This window comes from Arachis ipaensis, chromosome B1 (assembly GCF_059453495.1).
Source record: "Arachis ipaensis isolate K30076 ecotype BB chromosome B1, ASM5945349v1, whole genome shotgun sequence".
Lineage (NCBI taxonomy): Eukaryota > Viridiplantae > Streptophyta > Magnoliopsida > Fabales > Fabaceae > Arachis > Arachis ipaensis.
The window spans coordinates 59,542,085-59,548,567 of NC_142436.1; the positions used below are offsets into that span (position 1 = coordinate 59,542,085).

The window sequence follows — 6,483 nt, forward strand, 5'->3', positions numbered from 1 at the left end:
TTGCTAAGTCAGAGTGGCTCTGCTTAGAATTCTCTGTCTATTGGTGAGAAGATGATGGAAAAGGCTTGCTATTGCTAAACCTATTTCTTCCACCATTACTATTGTTGAAGCCTTGTTGGGGCCTCTGTTGGTCCTTCCATGAGAGATTTGGATGATTTCTCCATGAAGGATATAGGTGTTTCCAGACAAACTCTGAGAAATCATATTGACTTGCTGAGTCAATATTTTGTTCTGAGCCAATATGGCATTCAGAGTATAAATCTCAAGAACTTCTTTCTTCTGATTTGTCCCATTATTCACATGATTCCTTTCAGAAGTGTACATGAATTAGTTATTTGCAACCATTTCAATGAGTTCCTGAGCTTCTGTAGGCGTCTTCTTCAGATGAAGTGATCCTCCAGCAGAGCTGTCCAATGACATCTTGGACAGTTCAGACAGACCATCATAGAAGATACCTATGATGCTCCATTCTGAAAGCATGTCAAAAGGACACCTTCTGATCAATTACTTGTATCTTTCCCAAGCTTCATAGAGGGATTCACCTTCCTTTTGTCTGAAAGTATGGACTTCCACTCTAAGCTTACTCAATTTTTGAGGTGGAAAGAATTTGGCCAGAAAAGCACTGACCAGCTTTTCCCAAGAGTTCAGGCCTTCCTTAGGTTGTGAATCCAACCATATTCTAGCTCTGTCTCTTACAGCAAAGGGAAAAAGCATAAGCCTGTAGACCTTGGGATCAACCCCATTAGTCTTGACAGTGTCACAGATTTACAAGAATTCAGCTAAGAACTAATGAGGATCTTCCAATGGAAGTCCATGAAACTTGCAATTATGTTGCATTAGAGAAACTAATTGAGGCTTAAGCTCAAAGTTGTTTGCTCCAATGGCAGGAATAGAGATGCTTCTCCCATAGAAGTCGGGAGTAGGTGTAGTAAAGTTACCAAGCACCTTCCTTGCATTGTTGGCATTGTTGTTGTTTTCGGCTACCATGGCTTCTTCTTGTTTGAAAATATCTGTTAGGTCATCTAAAGAGATTTGTGCTTTATCTTCTCTTAGCTTTCTCTTCAAGGTCCTTTCAGGTTCAGGATCAGCTTCAACAAGAATGCCTTTGTCTTTGCTCCTGCTCATATGAAAGAGAGAGGAAGAAAGTATGGAATCCTCTATGTCACAGTATAGATATTCCTTGAGATGTCAGAGGAAAAGAAGAATAGAAGGAGGAGGAAGAGTGATGCCAGGGCATTTTGGCCAGTTTCACTGACCTTTTCTTTATTGTTTTAGGGTAGTTTCATGCATTTTCTTAGGAAATAAGCAAGTTTTGGGTAGAATTTCACTTACATCTTGATTTAAGCATACATTGTGCACTTTACATGATTTCATAAGAATTTTGTATGAATTAGATGACAAATTGGATGATGCATGTCTTATGATGCGGATTAGAACTTTGATGCACTTTATTGCTTGATTTCAGGACAAAGGAAGCAAGAAAGAGCCACGTTAGCAGCCACGTTAGTCTAACTAACGTGACCACCAACGTGGAATGGGAGCTAGCTTGCAACGTTAATGAGAAAAGTAATCACCAATAACACCCTCGAAGCCATCATAGCCCACGTTAAGAGTCACGTTAACTAAGTTAACGTGAACTCTAACGTGGAAGAAAGAAAATGGAGCTAACGTTAGTGACACTCACCTTTGTCACTAACGTTGGACCAAGCTCTAAGTGGCCACGTTAGCTTCCACGTTAACTTAGTTAACGTGGACTCTAACGTTGGGAAGCAAAAGAGTGGCCAACGTTAGTGACACTCACCATTGTCACTAACGTTGGGCTAAGCCACCTTGAGCTACGTTAACTCCTACGTTAACTTAGTTAACGTGGAAGCTAACGTAGAGAAAGCAAACAATCGCCAACGTTAGTGACACTCACCTTTGTCACTAATGTTGGAATGAGACACAATGAGCCACCATGAGCTACATTAACTCCCACATTAACTTAGTTAACATGGAAAGCTAACGTTGAGGATAGGATGATGAGCCAACATTAGTGACACTCACCTTTGTCACTAACGTTGGAGATGGCTATCATTACCACGTTAGAAGCCACGTTAACTTAGTTAACGTGGGAAGAAGGGGCACCTTGGAACGTTAGTGAAAAAGGTAAGTGTCACTAACGTTCTGGAAAGATTGGCAAGCCTACGTTAAGAGCCACGTTAACTAAGTTAACGTGGACTCTAACGTAAGGGGAAGGGAGGACTCTCAACGTTATTGGAAAAGGTGAGCCCCAATAACGTGTGCGAAGGACCAAGAGGCAACGTTAGTGGTCACGTTGGTGCCACTAACGTTGAAGTTAACGTGGATCATCCCTGGGTGAGGAACGTTAGTGAAAAATGTGATTGCTACTAACGTTCTCGAACCCATACTCTCAATTAATGTTAACGCCACAAACATCCTGAGCTAAACACCCTGCCTACTTCACACTTTCTCTCTGCAAGTAAAGCTAAGCCCACTGAAGAGTATAACTGCTTCAAACTCAAGATCCAAAGGCCCATATCCAAGACTTGAAGAACCAACTAGAAGATCAGAAGAGTAGTATATATAGGGGTAGTTTTGAATTAGAAAGGAGCTTTTTGGGGGATTGAAAATTAGGAACTACTCTCTGTATAATTTACTTTCTCTGCACTTCTAGTTCGAGTTTTCATGATGTATTCTCCATCTTTGTTTTCCATTTCCAGAGCTATGAACAACTAAACCCCTTTCATTGGGTTAGGGAGCTCTGTTGTAATTTGATGGATCAATACTAATTTTCATTACTCTTCTTCTATCTTTTCTCTTGATTTTACTAGAAAGCTTTCAATCTTCATCTAATTGGGTAGTTATCTTGGAAAAGAAGATATTCATACTTGGATCTCTTCTGAACCTTGGAAGAGGAATGAAGGGATCTTGCTAGAAATGCTTTGTCATGTTGGACCAAATTGGGTTTGGTTGGGTATGGTGACTATAATCCTACCAACACTTGATTTGGGAATGCATGTTGTATAATCAGTGACCATACTTCATCTCTTCTCATGAGCAATTGACCAAGGAATTAGCTGTTGATCAAGATTTGAGAGATTGAATTACCAAGGAATTGGAATTCGATCACTTAAGATTGCCAAGGAGATCAATGAATGCATTGATTGAGGAAGAGATGAAAATGAACTTGATCCGGAGAATGCAACATCTCCTAAGCCCAATGAATCCCCATTTCTGATCTTACCCATTCTCTTTAATTTCTGCAATTTACTTTCATGAGCATTATCCCCATTCTCATTTACAATTCTACAATTTACTTTCCGTCATTTACTTCTAGCTCTTTACTTCCAGCATTTACATTTTCTGCTATTTACTTTCCCGCCATTTAATTTCCTGCAACTCTCAAACCAAATTATGCTTCGCTCAACTAGAACATTCCTCTAATTAAAGTTGCTTGACCAATCAATCCCTGTGGGATTCGACCTCACTCTATTGTGAGTTTTTACTTGACGATAATTCGGTATACTTGCCGAAGGAAAATTGTTGAGAGACAAGTTTCCGTACTATCAAGTTTATGGCGCCGTTGCCGGGGATTGATTTTGTATCAACAATGACTAAATTGGAGGATAACTAGATTGAGCATTTTTCTTTTGTTTGATTTAAATTTCTGTTTGAGTTAATTACTTTCAGTTTTAGTTATTTTCCTCCCTTCCCCCTACTTCTTTTTCTTAGTTATTTACGATTCAGTTCACTAACCCACTAACTGTTTGATATATTGCATCACTCACACTAACAGCAATTTTAACAAGAGTACTTTCTGCATCTATTTCCTTGCTTGTGCCTTATTGGTTGTATGACAGGGAGAAGAAGCAGGGCTTCAACTTCCTTTGATTCTGAACCTGAGAGGACCTTCCTTAGATTAAGGAGGGAAGCAAAAGGAAAGAGAGTAGTTGGTGCTGAGGAAGAGGAGCAGTACTTTGAACCAGACATGGATGAAAACATGGAGAACCATCATGAAGAAGAGGCTCACAACCATGGCAGAGAAGGTCCAGCGCATCAGGCTGGACAAGAGAGAAGAGTTCTTGGTTCTTACATCAACCCAAACCTAGGAAACTGTGGAAGTAGCATCCAAAGGCCAACCATACATGCCAACAACTTTGAACTAAAGCCACAACTCATCACCCTTGTTCAGAACAATTGTTCATTCAGAGGAAGTGTCCAAGAAGACCCAAATCAACATCTAACCACCTTCCTGAGGATATGTGATACTGTGAAGTCTAATGGTGTTCATCCTGACACCTATAGACTACTTCTGTTCCCTTTCTCACTTAAGGACAAGGCATCTAAATGGCTGGAATCCTTCCCAAAGGAGAGTTTAGCAACCTAGAAAGATGTGGTGAACAAATTCTTGGCAAGATTCTATCTTCTTCAACGGATCAACAGGCTGAGAGCTGAGGTGCAAACATTCAGGCAGCAGGATGGTGAGACTCTATATGAAGCATAGGAAAGGTTTAAGGACCTGACAAGAAGGTATCTACCAAATATGTTCAATGAATGGGTGCAACTACACATTTTCTATGAAGGCCTCTCTTATGAATCAAAGAAGGCAGTAGACCATTCATCCACTAGAGGGGTGATGGAGCTAAACAATGTGGATGCACTGCTGGCCCAAAACAAGCTTATTACCAAGCAGCTGGCTGACCTCACCAAGAAGATGGAGAGGAACCAAGTGGCAGCAATCACCACCTCATCAGCAACCCAAGAGGGAGTGAATGCTGAGGCAGAGGAGGAGCAAGAACAAGCCAACTACATTGGAAACTCACCCAGGCAGACCCATGATCCTTACTCCAAAACATACAACCCTGGTTGGAGGAATCACCCAAACTTTGGGTGGGGAAATCAACAAGATCAAAGCCAAGATCAGAGACGTCACAACCCCAACAACCATGCAGCTCACCAACATTCCACACAGAGATCATATCAGCACCACCCTAATAACACCTCTCCACATCCATACCAAAACCAAAATGATCCAACTCACCCATCCACTCTCAACTCACCATCATCTGAAGAAAGACTCTCCAAAATTGAGATTCTGCTTGAAGGCATATGCAAAGAGATTCAAGATAATAAGGTATTCAAAGAGGAGGTGCGAGCTAGTATCAAGAACCAAGGGGACACCATCAAGAGGCTTGAATTTCAAGTGGGATACTTATCTGAAAAGATTCTCAAACCTACTAATAGCTTCCCAAGTGACACAGAGAAAAATCCGAGAGGAGAAGCAAAGAAAGTCAGATGGGAAGATTGCAAGATGGTTACTATAAGTAATAAGGAGACTGAGAAAAAGCAAAACAAGCCATTAGAACAACTTGGAGAGACATCAGTAGAGAAACAGGAAAAGGATCACCAAGAACCCAAAATTTCACAAAAAGAGCTGACACAGAAGGAGCTGCTGAAACTCTATGCACCGTTTCCCCAATTACTCAATGGTGCTGTAGAGAAGAGAATATACTCAAGGTTTCTTGACATGTTTGCATCCCTCCATGTAAACATACCATTCATCAAGGCCCTCCAACAAATGCCCTCATATATTAAGTATATGAAGGAGCTGCTGACCAGGAAAAGCTCACTCAAGGGAGGACAAACAATAATGATGAATAAGGAGTGCAGTGCTCTCATTCAACCAGAGTTGCCTATGAAAAGGAAGGACCCAGGGAGTTTTCACATCCCCTGTGCCATAGGAGAAACAATGTTTGATAAAGCACTCTGTGATTTGGGAGCAAGCATCAACTTAATGCCTTTATCCCTTATGAAAAGGTTGCAGATCAATGAGATAATGCCCACAGATGTAGTCATCAGGCTGGCTGACAAAACTCAAAAACAAGCAGTAGGAGTGGTTGAAAATGTGCTGGTGAAGGTTGGAAAATATTTTCTTCCCACAGACTTTGTCATATTGGACATGGAAGAAAGTCACACTCACCCAATCATATTGGGAAGACCATTCTTAGCTACAGCCAGAGCACTCATAGATGTGGAGCGAGGGGAGCTAATTTTGAGGATCCATGATGAACAACTCAGCTTCAATGTCTTCAAACTCCCACAAGAAATAGATCAAGAGAACAAAGAACCAAACAAAGATCATAATGAGATACTGAGGGAGGAAGCAAGCACCAAAGCACAACCAACATCCCTGGGAAACCACTTGGTTGAAGAACAAGGCAATCAGCAGCCGTCACAGTTCAAGGAAAATAAGGAGGAACCTAAACCACCAGAGTCATATGAGACCAGCAACAAAATTTCCTTAGAAGAGGAGGTCACAAAGAGCAAGGCAACATCAAAAGGGACAAAGAAGAAGACACCAAGGAGGTGGAGGAACAAGAAGATCCCTACAGAGGACTTCTCTCCAGGAGATAAAGTGATCTCAGCTTACTTCCCAGATATTCCACCTCATCTCCCCACTATCCCATCTCAGTTACCTAA

At 41.2% G+C, this 6,483-nt stretch overlaps 1 non-coding gene across 1 annotated transcript; it reads left to right on the plus strand.

Moving 5' to 3' along the window:
- Positions 1-474: 474 nt before the first annotated feature.
- LOC148576731 (small nucleolar RNA R71) lies at positions 475-582 on the plus strand. The gene has a single exon (XR_015902764.1). It is a non-coding gene; the product is annotated as a small nucleolar RNA R71 (small nucleolar RNA).
- Positions 583-6,483: the final 5,901 nt, after the last annotated feature.